At 40.1% G+C, this 14,656-nt stretch overlaps 1 long non-coding RNA gene across 1 annotated transcript; it reads left to right on the top strand.

The window, feature by feature from the left end:
- The first annotated feature begins 3,584 nt into the window (after positions 1–3,584).
- Positions 3,585–13,978, top strand: LOC109158122. The gene is made up of 3 exons (XR_002050310.1): positions 3,585–3,797; positions 8,994–8,999; positions 13,969–13,978. It is a non-coding gene; the product is annotated as an uncharacterized LOC109158122 (long non-coding RNA).
- Positions 13,979–14,656: the final 678 nt, after the last annotated feature.

Below are 14,656 nucleotides of genomic sequence, written 5' to 3'. Positions count from 1 at the left end.
CAGTCGGAGAATAAAGTCGCAACACCCAACAGCTCTAGGCAGGAAGTACACATCAATGTAAATACAAGAAAGGCGAGACAAGGGCCTATGCTTTCATTGTGACCAAAAATATTTGCCCGGTCACCGTTGTAAGGGTTGATTCTTCTTGCTTATTAGTGATGATGAAGACGAGGCCATACAGGGAGAACTAACTGCAAGCGAGAATGGTATTTTTTATGAGGAAGTCATCTTAGGGGATGCCTCTATGCTCAATACTATGACAGGACCAGGTAGTCCATGTTCCCTGCGACTTGTGAGCAAAATAAAGAGTTCCCCGTATGTAGTATTGATTGATAGTGGGAGTACTCACAATTTTATAACTCAAGCTATCGTAGAGAAATTGCAGTTGCCAACCAAGGCCATCAAACCCTTCAAAGTGTATATTGGAAATGGCGATACACTAGGTTGCCAACATGTTTGTCCAAGCGTGGAGATTTGCATGTAGGGATTTACCTTCACAGTGGACTTACAGGTGTTAGGGATCGTAGGGCCGGATGTGGTATTCGGTGTCCAGTGGCTCCAGAGCTTGGGGAGTGTGACTCATGATTATTCAGAGATGGCTATGACCTTTCAAATGTGTTCAAAGAAAGTCACGATCAAAGGGAAATTCGCTCTAAATAATCAACCCGTCTCATTTAACCAATTGCAAGCCATGACAACCAACAGTGATATTCAGGCACTTTATGAGATACACCACATAAATACCCCTACCAACACCCCGCCAACTCACAAACAGTCCCCGCCAACTCACAAACAGTCCCCTTCTCCATCCTTAATTACCAAACCCTCTCAAAAATTTACTACTCGAATTTTCATATATTTTCTAGCCACCGGATACCCTACCCCCTCACCGCACTTTTGATCACAAGATTCATTTTTTGCCTAATACCAAACCAGTAAATGTGTGCCCATACCGTTACCCATATTTTCAGAAGTTAGAAATTGAGAAATTAGTACGAGAGATGTTGGAGCAGGGAATTGTGTGATCGAGTCGAAGCCCCTTCTCCTCACCAATTCTATTAGTCCAAAAAAAAGGATGGGACTTACCGATTTTTTTTTGGATTACCGGGCATTGAATGCGATTACAATTTGGGATAAGTTTCTAATTCTGACAGCAGATGAGCTATTCGATGAACTAGAAGGAGCCTCCATTTTTTCAAAGCTAGATTTGCGAGTTGGAAACCACAAAATAAGGGTGGCAGATGAAGATATATTTAAAATAGTTTTTCGTACTCACGAAGGGCATTATGAATTCTTAGTTATGCCTTTAGGGCTCATGAATGCACCATCGACGTTTCAAGCGGAAATGAACACAATCCTGGGTCCTTTTTTGCTGAAATTTGTGATAGTTTTCTTCGACAATATATTAATTTATAGTTCGTCCATGGAAGCTCATATGAGGGTGTGTGAGGTATTTCTCTGCTTACAAACAAATAATTTCTATCTGAAACTATCGAAATGTGTTTTTAGGCAAGATTCCATCGAATATCTCGGTCATATCATTCACCACGGGAAGCTTCAAACGGACCCCAAAAAGGTTGAAGCAATTATCGTTTGGCGTGCACCACTGTCCATGAAGTAATTAAGAGGGTTCCTTGGGTTGGCAGGATATTACCGATAATTTATAAAAAGATTTGCGGAGATAGCTGCTCCCCTTATTGATCTTTTGAAAAATGATGCTTCTGAATGGGGAACCCATTGCAGACCAAGCCTTACAACGACTCAAGGAAGCTTTGGCTTCAAATCCTGTTTTGCACCTGCCAGATTTTTCCAAACCATTCGAAGTGGAAGTAGATGCATCGGGAACGGACTTGGGAGTATTTCTCATGTAATAAGCCCACCCAGTCTCTTATTTCAACAAGAAAATGGAAGGAAGGTGGATGACAACATCAACATATTTAAAAGAGTTACAAGCTCTAACTATTGCCGTCCAGAAATAGCGCCATTATTTGCCCAGGAGTTCATTTATTATTAAAATTGATCGTTTTAGTCTTATGGAGCTCCTGACCCAAACAATCCACACTCCGGAACAACATAAATTCATTCACAAGTTACTGGGGTATGATTTTCGAATCGAATATAAGCCCGAAAAAAATGAAGGTAGCTGCAAACACTTTATCACACATGCATGAGGCTACTTGTGTAATGTTGATTGCTAGTTGACATGTACCGGAGTTTTTAGAGATTTTGCATTGGGAAAACACTGAGTTAGAGGACCTTAAAGTCCTTCATCAACGCATGGATGCTAATAAATCATCGACAGATTTCTTGCGAATGCACGGTATTTTATTTTACCGTCAACGCTATTATATTAGCGCTCAGTGTCTTTGAAACCAATTCTATTGCTGGAATTTCATGCATCCAAGGTTTTCGGGCATTCTAGAGTGAAGTGCACGATGGTCCGATTGTCATCTTTGTTCTTTTGGCCGTACATGCGATGTGATGTTGAGGCATTCGTTGCCTCTTGTTTAACTTGTCAACAAACCAAACTTCTGACTAATGCTCCAGTTGGGTTGTTGCAGCCACTTTCGGTTCCAGAGACTGTGTGGGATAAGCTCACAATGGATTTTATTTTTTGTCTACCCTCTTCACAATGGTACACTGTTATTATGGTGGTGGTTGATCGACTCACAAAGTATGCCCATTTTGGGGCTTTACCAACCAAAAGAACGGACTAACTTTTTGTTGACATTGTTATCAAACAGCATGGGTTCCCAACGTCAATTATATCCGACCGAGACCCAATTTTTACATGCACATTGTTCGAGTTGAGTGGTACGAGACTTCGACATAGTACCTTGTATCATCCCCAAACTGATGGTCAAAGGGAGGTCGTAAACCGGGGAGTTGAGCAGTATCTTCGAGCATTTATAAGTGATAGACCGACAACATGGGTCTCGTTACTAAGTTGGGTGGAGTTTAGTTAAAACAACAGCTACAACCAAAGTCTAAAAATGTGTCCATTCAAAGCTTTGTATGGTAGACTTCCCCCAGTTATTTCCCATTATGCTCCAAACTCCACCAATATCACTGCCTTGGATGATCCCTTGAAGGACGGTAATGTCGAATCGAATGGTGAAAATGGTGAATCCTAAGCGCCGTGAGGTCAAATACCAAGTGGGAAATATGGTGTGGGTGAAACTCCAACCTTTTCGCCAGGTTTCGGTTGCAAAACGTCCATTCCCTAAACTGAGTGCTCGTTACTTTGGACCATTTGCAATTGTGGAATGGATTGGCCCTATTGCCTACCGTTTGCAGTTGTCGCAGTCTTTGAAGATTCATCCAGTCTTTCATATCTCTCTCTTTAAACCTTGCCGGGGTAATGCCATGGAATTACACAACCCGACTATCCCAGTCGTCTTCCTTTAAGATATGTCCTCGGCGCCGGTTCAGATTTTGGACACCCCCACTATTCTTCGTGGGGGGGGGGGGGTACTTGAACATCAGGCTCTAATTCACTAGGTTGATTTGCCTCCTGAAGAGGCAATATCGCTTCCTGCAAATGTACTTTCTGACCTTTTTCCTAGCATTCATCGGGTATTGATACAACATTGCTGGTGCTGAGTTCAAGTCAAAAGGATGAGAGAAATGTCATGCATGCAGAACGTGGAACTAGTAATACCAGGCCGATGAGGATGCACAAGATGCCGATTCGCTTTGCGGATTATGAGTTATATAAGCGTAAACATTAGTTAGTTATGATCCATGAATTTAGCTTATATTGTTATTTCTCTATTCTATTTAAAGCTTTATAATAAGTAGTAATGCATACGTGAAATACATTTGTTCTTGAGTTTTATTTATTTTCTTGGGAGTTTGGTTCTTGCTCGAAAAGGACTACCGATATGTTTGCAGGGCGATCACATCAGTGAGAGAAGAGAAGAAGAAGAAAATAAAAAAGTGCCAAATTTACCTTCTAAGTACAATAAATAGTGCAATTAGACACCCTAAGTGAAAAATTTTCAATGAGCGAGGTTTATAATTAAATTGATAAAATAGTGCAAGTAGTCCCTAATATGAGATATTTAGGGAGTTATTACTGGTGCGGTGTTGGCCAAGCTAACACAACATTTTGGGCATAGGTGGATGCTAACAGTTTATTATTATTTTAATAAAATAAAATAATATTATTTATTTTAAAAAATCATTGGCTATCTTTTGTTGATGGACAATTTTTTAGCTCTCCATTAACCAGGGCTAACAATCATGGTTATAAGCACGACTGTCTAGCCAGATTTGGAACTTCTTAGTGAAGGTGGGCTGACAAACTTTAAATCCCACCTATGATGAAAGGGGCACGAAGATAACCTATTCACCTCGATCTTAATATTGCCTCTGATAAGAAGGGGTGAAGATTGTTATGGGTTTCTGTTATGTTTGATGAATAATCACACAATGATTAGAAGACAACCACTAGCTGTTAGCAAAAACAACTAGTGTCTAAGTAATGCAAATAATACCAAAATTGCTAAAAGTTAAAATGAGAAAAAAAAAATGGGTAGCCTCTATTAGACGAGATTTCCCTTATGTTGGAAAATAACAAAAGCTTAAACACCTCTACCAATCCCTGGCAACTGTGACTTTTGATGATGAATATTTTTGTGTTGGTGAGTATTGTCATTCTCAAAAAATTAGAGATGGATTTTAGAGCCTATCTCAAATACAAGGTATTAAATCTTCTTATGGAAATCTAACCCTTAATAAAGGATAGTTGATGCATTAACAAACTCAAGTAATGAATAACAATGATAAGAGAGGAGGAGGGGAATAGAAATTAAGATTAGGTCTAGGTAATGCAACCAAACCGAGAATAAGAGAAGAGTCAATTGTCTCGATAACGAATGCCTTGTAACTGGATAGAAGCCTTTCTTAAGGTCATTTCACACTCTTAGAACACTTAAGGGCATTCTCATGACTCATAAGTGGCTAAGAGGCATTTCATCAAACACATTGATCTTGTCATCCCATACTCCCGTTTCCTCAAAGGTGAAGTAAGGTTAATTAACTCTTTGAGTCAAGATTAGGTAATCACTTCCTAATCAAAACTTAATCATGTTAATCAACATCATCAAATACAAGTCTCATATCCCCTACTCAACCAATTCAAGGTCACATCTCCATGAACCAAATTTACATCTCTGTATCCCTCCAAAAGAGATTACTCACTCACAATCACAAGGAAAATAACAATGAATTCAAGATCACATAAGTAACCCATAACAAACACAAAATAGTATATCAAAGTATGAAAAGCAAATAAGGAAATTGCAATGAAGAGAAGTAGAATTGACTTATCTATTTGATGAATGTAAATCTAATCTTCAATCCGTGCTCCACAATGAAAATGAAATTGAATCTAACTAGGACTTTGAATTGAAATTGCAATGTAATTGAAATTAAGATTGAAAAGTAAATTCTAGTGTTGTAAAGAAATTGGTCATTAAATTCTACTAGATAGTAACTAACTAATGTCTAAAAATTTAAAGAAATGAACTCCCAAAATAAAATCTAGTTTCTCTTATTTATATTCTCTGAAAATCGCTACGTCACGAGGCCCTCTCACCCGTAATGGAACCTAGTGACAGTCTTGACCACCTTGTAGAAGTTTGTTTCACGCCACCATGTCATGCATGATGCTAGCTCAAGGTATCAGAAACTACCTCTCTAAAGTTGTCCTGACGAACCCAAACTTTGCGCAATAAAGTTGTGTGATAGCAGAAAATGCTTCTCAAAAGTTTTCTTCGAGAACTCCAGTTACGCATGATGACCAATCGTGATAGCAGAGTCGCAGAGATTGGGTTGCTGAAGTTGTTTCTCACGAGCTGCGGCGGTTATGTGTAATACCTTTGCATGACATCGTCGTTTTTGCTTTCATCATATTTTGCTCCTTTTCTCCATTTTTCCGCGTTTAGAATTGCCCTTTTTATCTACAAAACACAATATTGCTTCCATAAGCCTCCCTACATACTTTATCACATAATCACATAATTGGCCTTTGTTTTTTAATCACAATTAAAGTAATACTAATCCAAAATTGACCAATAAATGCATAAGAAAAGTAGAACATGTAATTTTGCATTTTCTCTTTTTTGATAAATTAACAGAATTAGTCAACTGTCCGAGATTACTGATTGATTCAGTTACGAAGATAGTCAGTAATAATCAATCATGTAGAGGATGTAAGAGAAAGATAACAGCACAAACTCAACGACACAGAATATTTACCCAGTTCGATACAGTGTGTATCTACGTCTGGGGGACGATCACACAGGCGTCCAATCCACTAAATCATAATCCAATGTACAAAGGTAGATATACAATAATCTTACCCAAGTGCCCCACACAAGGTACATACCCAGTCTACACAGGTTTAGTGGATTGTTGAAGATGGAGAGTCATGCATACAGAAGTCCAATGAAATCCCTTCACTTGGAGAGCCCACTCTGATGCAGTCCACTTCAATGATGCGCTTTAATGTTGTTCCCACAACAGTGTGATCACAGTGTCCTTTCAATTAAGCAGCAGTGATTCTTCTCAAGTTCATCATCTTAATCACCATGAACATATTGTATTGAGAAGATACATGACAATCAAAGATCTAGTCTCATATAGTAGATAGGGAGTGTTTCTTCTTACTTTCGGCGTAACCCTAAATCTCTTCGAGTGATGGTACTTATAGATTCTTCAATAAACTCTCTCCATAAAAGACTTTGATTGTAGAAGGTAGGACTATAAAAGAGGAATGTAATCTCAGAAGATTACGTCCATACCTTTCTTGAAAATATACGCTGATCTTCTTTCCAAATTTGTCTGATAATACCGCGTAAGACTTTTAGAAATCAGCTTCCTAAATCAGATCTTCAGTGTCAGTCCTTCTGTTGTTGCTTCTGATTGATCAGTCGACTGTAGAGCTGGACGGACAAACTCTAAACCTATCTTAGTATGTGCCATAATAATATTGCCAATTATAATATGGGGTTTTTGAACAATTTAAAAACACTAACAAACTCCCCCTTTGGCTATTATTTGGCAAAACAACTCGACTATATAGATAGACAAAATATAAAGAACTAAGATAGGTTATTATAAAGAAGCAATCCATGAGTCTGATCCGATTACATAGAACTAAAACAAAAACATAAGATCCAAGTAGTGGTGCCATAAAAAACAACGCCCAGCCAGGGCCAGAAGGTACACAAACAAAAAAACTCCCCCTGAGTTCATACTACTTCCCCTTTTTGCCAATGATAGCCAAAGGTCAAGCATTGGAGGGAGTGTCACTGTCAGACATCGCAGGATCAGCAGCAGCAGCAGATTCAGATTGGCTTAAACGAAGAAGTACGGTTGCCAGCTCAGTACGGGCCCCTGTCAGTTGCTTTGCAATAATGCTATGTACTGTCTCAAGATCAGCGACCCTTGCCTTCAATTGTATGGAAAGCTGAACATCCTTAGCATGAGGAGAGTCATCAGACACAGCATCAGGTTCAGTATTGGATAGGGCAGATACAGGGACAACATCCCGAATGTGATCTCCAGTCAACAGACGTTTATCAACAGTATAGAGCAGTGTTGGGCTGATCACCTCACTGGGCATAGGCTCAAGACCCTGAGTGGTAAGAATGCCAAAAATCAGATTTGGGAAGGGTAGTCTTACCTTCTGTTCCCGTGGATGAATTAAGGTAAGAATGTGATAGTAAATCCATTTTCCCAGATCAATTGGCATCTTCGTTCCAATGCGAAATAAGAAGCCTGCCAGTAACTTGCCAACAATGTGGAAATGGGCTGATGGGAGCCAATTGTGAAGGGCCAGCCGATGTAGAATCACATATCTGGATGTGAGATGCGAGCTCTGCAGATAGTCCTTATCTCCTGTAGGCCATGATTTTGTCTGTCCACCAGTAAGAGTTCTGGCCACCAAGTTCCAGTCAGTGACAAGGTCTTCTTGCACAGCAGTCAAACCATAGTATTCATTGATCATGTCCAGCCCAAAAACGTACCACCTTCCTCTGATGAAAATCTGCATCGGTCGTGGCCCAGATAGGCTGTCAATCTCGTCATTGAGATTGCAATAGAATTCATACGTGAGAAGCTTAGAGTATGGGCAGATGTTCGTGACAGTCTTCAACAATCCGACTTCATTCAGCAAAGGTAAAATGTCACATACAGAATTCAGCTGGTTCTCATCCACAGATCGTTGAACAATAAGATCCTTTCTAACCATGGTAGACCATTTGGTCTAAGCAGCAGGAGAAACAAACTGAGGCCTGTAAACAGATGGATTAGTTTCTTCGACAGGTTGAACTTCAGGAGTAATGCTTCGTCCTCTTGATCGTGTGAATGGCTTCCCTTTTTTGACAGATGGTGCAGGTACAGAAGTAACTTGAACAGCAGGCCCCTTTTGCTTAACAGACGATTGCAGAGTCTTGAACACTTGTTGAACAGGCGGATTTTCTTCCGGCTTAACACCCTCACTCGACTTCCTTTTCTTCTCAGGCTGATCCACATCAGCACTGTCATCACCAGTCTCAACAACAACCTTTACTGGAACATTCTTCCTTTTAGACCTTCTTGTTTCTTTGGATGGGGATTGAACAGGAGTCACAGAATGACTGGAATCAGAAACATTGGCAGATGAGCTCCCAATAATATTCGAAATTTCTCGAATTTTGAAGGTCGTGGAGTCAGGATGAGCAGTGGCCTCAATAGTTGGAATGTTAGATGGAAGTGTTTGAGATCCATACACTTCAGCCAGTATTTTATCATCTTCGCTGGAAGATTCGGAAGGGTGAATCACTTGATACGGTTGAGGGATTGAAGCAGATGGTAGACCAGCAAAATGTCGCACATGTTCCAAACTTTCGCCTAATGATGTGGCAGTGTAGACTGGGATTCCACCTGTTTTCTCATATTTTTGGGGACTTGATGGATCAACAGATTCAACATTAGCAGGTAAGACAGGAGTGTCAACGACAGAACAAACTTCTTTAGGGTCATCAGCAATTTCAGCCGGAGGCAGAGCGATATTATCAGAAGCATAAACAACTAAAATCAATTTATTTGGCTCATCAGAGGATTTTTCTTTCTCATCAAACACAGGCAAGACATCAGTTTTCACATCAACAGACTCACTCAAAGGCAGAGATGTAGAATCAACATTCACAGGGGGATTCTCGGAATCCAAAACAGTTAAATTTTCAGAACAAGCAGGCACACAAGATGGGGTAGCAGAAACATCAGGTTTATCTGGTGAAATTTCAATAGGAGTTTCAGAATTGTTTGACCTGTTTCGGAGGATCTCCTATGTGTGTTTTGCCTCTTTCTGAGCAGCTTCAAGATACAGAGGGTGCGCCTCTGCTTGCCGTCGAGAGACCTCAACTAATTCTAGGGCTCGATGTGCAAAGTATTGAAGGAATGCCCCGGCCTGATTTCCATCCGAGGGTTCTGGAATATATACTGGAGAAACTTCATCACTGGCTTCAGAAACCATCATAAGCAGTTCAGTCGCATCATCTTCAGACCATTCTGCATAAAACTCTGGGTAATAGGTCATCACAGTTACTAAAATCTCGTCGCGAAGCAGAGGATCAAGTTTGAGCTTCTTCTGCATAGCAAACTGCAATAGCGTCTGAATGTGCTTAAGGGCCACCTCCGGAGAATGTGTCTTGCTTCCGAGCTTGATGATGATATTTCTTACCGGGTCCGCCATTGGAGAATTTTTTTTTTTTTTTTTTTTTTTGAGAGAGGAGAGAAATACAATACTGAGAGCAGATATGCTGAGAGAGAAAGGGTTTGAGTGCTGAGATGCTTGAAAGCCTGTTCTCTTCTTGGCCTGGTATCAAATAGACTAAAGGGTGAAGAACCCTAATCAATGCGGCTTGTCAAATATCATGCAGACGCGATTGATTGACACAACGGTATAGCTTCTTTTTAGGAAGGAAACGGAACCCAAGGACATTTGAATTTTGAAAAAAAGATTAAAATCTTTTGAGATATCATTAAGGCCAAAATAAAACCACTTAACAAAAATAGAGAGGAGTCTTCAAATAAAGTCAAACCAGTGGCTTAGTCAGAATATCCGCCAGTTGTTTGTCAGTTTGAATGTATTCCAATTCAATTTCCTTGGATTCAACCAAGTCTCTGATGTAATGATGCCTGATGTCAATATGCTTTGTTCTGGAATGTTGAACAGGATTCTTGGAGATATTAATAGCACTGACATTGTCACAATAGAGTGTCATTATCCCTTGAGAAAGACCATAATCCAGAAACATCTGTTTCATCCATACCAACTGAGTACAGCATCCACCTGCAGCTATGTATTCTGCCTCTGCGGTGCTTAGTGAAATTGAATTCTGTTTCTTGCTTAGTCATGATACTAAGTTCTTTCCAACAAAGAAACATCCTCCAGAGGTACTTTTTGGATCATCAATATTTCCTGCCCAATCAGCATCACAGTATGCAACCAGACTCAGTTCACTGTCCTTGGAGTACCAGAGGCCATATTGCATCGTTCCTTTAACATATTTCAGAAATGCGTTTTGCAGCTATCAGGTGTGATTCCTTTGGGTCAGATTGATACCTTGCACAGATTCCAACACTGAACATTATGTCTGGTCGACTGGCTGTTAGATACAACAGACTGCCTATCAAGCTGCGATAGACTGTGTTATCCACTGATATACCAATTTCATCTTTCGATACTTTTGTGGAGGTGGAGATTGGTGTCCTGGATGATTTACATGATTCCAGATCAAACTTTTTAACTAGATTCTTAGCATACTTCTCTTGTGAAATAAAGTATCCCTCAGGACTTTGCTTGGCCTGTAGACCTAGGAAGTATGTCAGTTGACCAACCATAGACATTTCAAATTCTTCCTTCATCATCTTTACTAACTCGTCAGTGTATTTCTGTAAGGTTGATCCAAACACGATGTCATCAACATAGATTTGGGCTATGGTTACATGACTTCCAGTAGTTTTTACAAACAGGGTTTTGTCAACACTTCCCCGTTTATACCCATGTTGAAGCAGATACTGTGTCAGTCGTTCATACCATGCCCGTGGGGCTTGTTTGAGACCATAGAGAGCTTTTCGAAGCTTATAAACATATGAAGGATGATCTAGATCTTCGAAACCTTTAGGTTGGGCCACATAGATATCTTCATGGAGATAGCCATTCAGAAATGTTGTTTTGACATCCATCTGAAACAATGTGAATCCCAAAATGCATGCGACAGCCAACAAAATCCTGATTGACTCGAGTCTAGCTACAGGAGCAAAAGTCTCATCATAGTCAATTCCTTCAATCTGAGTATACCCTTGAGCCACTAACCGAGCTTTGTTCCTTGCTATATTCCCTGCTTCATCAGTTTTATTTTTAAAGATCCACTTCGTTCCAATAACATTAACCCCATCAGGTCTTGAAACTAGATCCCAGACATGATTTCTCTCAAATTGATGTAGCTCCTCCTGCATTGCCTTGATCCACAGATCATCCTGTAAGGCTTCTTTAACATTCCTGGGTTCTATCTTTGAGGTATAACAAGCAGACCCAGATACTTCTGTCAGATTATTTCTTATTCTGCTCCTGGTCTTCATTCCATCTGATGGATCTCCAATAATGTTATCTGATGGATGGTTTTTCTGAGTTCTGGTGGGTTTGTCTTTACCAGTTTCATTTATGAGGTTTGTCTCCTGTTCCGAACTTTCTTGATCTTCATCTGACGATTCTTGTGATTTGGGCTGACTGTTGCTATCAGTGGCAGTTGGGTCACTGAGAGGAAGCTCTGTCACTGAATCTGTCACTATTGTGTCTACTGATTCTTCTGGACTGTCATCTATAACCACATTTACTGACTCCATCACAGATTGAGTCCTCTTGTTGTAGACTCTGTAGGCACGACTGTTTGGAGAGTATCCAAGGAAGATGCTCTCATCACTCTTTGGTTCGAACTTCCCTCTTTGTTCTCTATCAGCCAGCACATAACACTTTGTCCCAAACACATAAAAATACTTCAGATTTGGCTTCTTACCCTTCCAGATCTCATATGGTGTTTTGGTTGTTCCTGGTCTAAGATAGACCCTATTTATGGTATGACAGGCTGTGTGTACTGCTTCAGCCCAGAAACGCTGCGGCAGATGTGAGGCATGTAGCATAACTCTAGCCATTTCTTGTAAAGTTCGATTCTTTCTTTCCACTACTCCATTCTGTTGAGCAGTTCTAGGAGCTGAGAACTCATGTGATATACCGTGCTCGGAGCAGAAGTCTGAATATAGTGAGTTCTCAAATTCCTTTCCATGATCACTCCTCAATCTCTGAAATTTTATTATAGACTCATTCTTTTCCTTCTGAACTCTTATACACAGAGTTTTAAAGGCCTTGAAAGCTTCTGTCTTTACTCTCAGAAAGTATACCCAGTTGTATCGAGAGAAATGATCTACACACACAAATATGTATTTCTTTCCCCCAATGCTTTCAGTCTGTGTTGGCCCCATGAGGTCTATGTGGACAAGATCTAGGCACTTCTCAGTGGTGATGCCTTTTACTGCTCTGTGTGGAGTTCGGATTTGTTTCCCAATAGCACATGCACCACAGATTTTTTCCAGATCTATTCAGATCTTAGGTACACCTTTCACTGCTTCCAGTTTTATCAACTTATCCATATCTCTGAAGTTTACGTGACCCAGTCGTCTATGCCAGAGTTTTAATTCATCAGATTTGGATAGGTGACAAGTAGTTCCATTTGCCAAAACATAACAATTGTCTGAGGACCGAGTTCCTTCCATGACTAGTTGATTTGCTTTGTCACTAACTCTGCAGCAGTTACGATCGAAGCACACATTCCAATTTTGATCACACAACTGACTGATGCTAATTAGATTCGCTTTCAACCCACTGACTAGCAGGACTTCTTCTAATTGAGGTAAACCTGGTACATTTAGGATACCTTTCCCAACTATTCTCCCTTTTTGTCCATCTCTATATGTTACAGCTCCACTGCTGGGTTGAACAGCCATCAGACACTTAACATTTCCTGTCATATGTCTGGAACACCCACTGTCAAAATACCATCTAGCGTCAGTTGTAGATGCAGTCAGAACAATGGTGGGGTAGCAGATAACTTCTGACTTCCAGACCCAAACCTGTCTAGTGAATGGTGTAATGGTCTTATTCTGATATTTTTTCCTTCCTTTGATCTCTGTAGAAAAAATAACACTCAGGCCGAGTATGACCTTTTGTTTGATAGTAGTAACAAATAGGGGTGTAATATTTAACTTTGACAATCTTATTTTTAAACATTGAATAATGAGATTGATGAGTTAATCTGGCCAGGCCAGTATCAGCAGTCTGGTCGTACCTCCTTCCCTTGTTCTCCACTGACTGAGATGACTGGCCTCGTTCATAGTTGTGATCAGCTGTGGTCTTAGACATACCCTCTTTGATAAACTTAGGTGCATTATTCGAAGATTCACCTCGTTCAAATCCCAGACCCTTTTTATCATTAGGATTTCTGCCAGAGTCTAGAATCTTATCTAGGGTAGATGTGGTATCCATCATCTGGATATTTTTCTTCAGACTCTCCAATTCCTTGATCAGTTTTCCTTCTCCGGACCTTATCTGAGTGATGAGATCTTCTTTTATGACTAGATCTGTATTCAGTTTCTTTAGAAGATCATCTCTTTGCTTCAGCTCTTCATTCAGATTCTTATTCACTTTTACAAGTTGTTCCCAGCTAGCAACAAGTTTTGCAAATTCTGTTTCAAGTTGAGTATGTCTCTCTTCAAAATCATCAGTTGATATGTACGATTCTTCATCTGATTGATCTCCGTCTGACTGAAGGTCTGTAGCAGTAAAGAAGGCTACAAAGTTTCCCACATTATCATCTGACTGATCATTTGAAATTTCCTCCTCATCATCGCTTAAAGTAGCTACAGACATAGCCTTTTTCCTATTGAGATACGTTGCACATTCAGCCTGTATATGTCCATATCCTTCACATTCCCTACACTGCACTGACCGGTTGAGGGATTTACCTGTGTCTGTGGAACTGTTTCTGTTTTGTCTGGTTCGACCAGTCTGAGATTGATTGTTCTGTGAGAAAGGTGTTGTTTCAGCCTTTTGATATGAGGCGTTGTTGCCTTTGTATTGTGTCATGGTAGACTGACCTTGACCCTTTCTGTTGAAACCTTTTAAGATTTTCTTGAAATTCTTGGTTAGAAGCGCCAAGGTTTCATCATCTATGTTGTCTGTGTCAGATTCTCGATCAGCCTCAGTCATAAAGGCCACTGACTTTCCTTTTCTGTTGCTTCCAAGATCATCATCAGCAAGAACTTCTAGTACATATGTGTGTAAGCTTCCCATAAGTTCTCCGACAGTCTTCTTTTCCCAACGTGTGTGTTCCTAAATAGCAGTTACTTTCATTCGAAAGCGTTTAGGTAAAGATCGAAGGATCTTTTTGACCACTCTCTCATCAGTGAAAGGTTCTCCAAGAATTGAGGCTCGGTTCATAAGATTCTGAACCCTACTGTGGAAGGTCGAAATCGTTTCTTCCTCAGTCATTCTGAGTGCTTCGAATTCTGACATAACCATTTGTAGCTTTGACTGTTTGACATCACT

Source organism: Ipomoea nil, unplaced genomic scaffold, assembly GCF_001879475.1.
Source record: "Ipomoea nil cultivar Tokyo-kokei standard unplaced genomic scaffold, Asagao_1.1 scaffold2805, whole genome shotgun sequence".
Taxonomy (NCBI): Eukaryota; Viridiplantae; Streptophyta; class Magnoliopsida; order Solanales; family Convolvulaceae; genus Ipomoea; species Ipomoea nil.
This window is presented reverse-complemented; position numbering and strand designations above follow the sequence as displayed.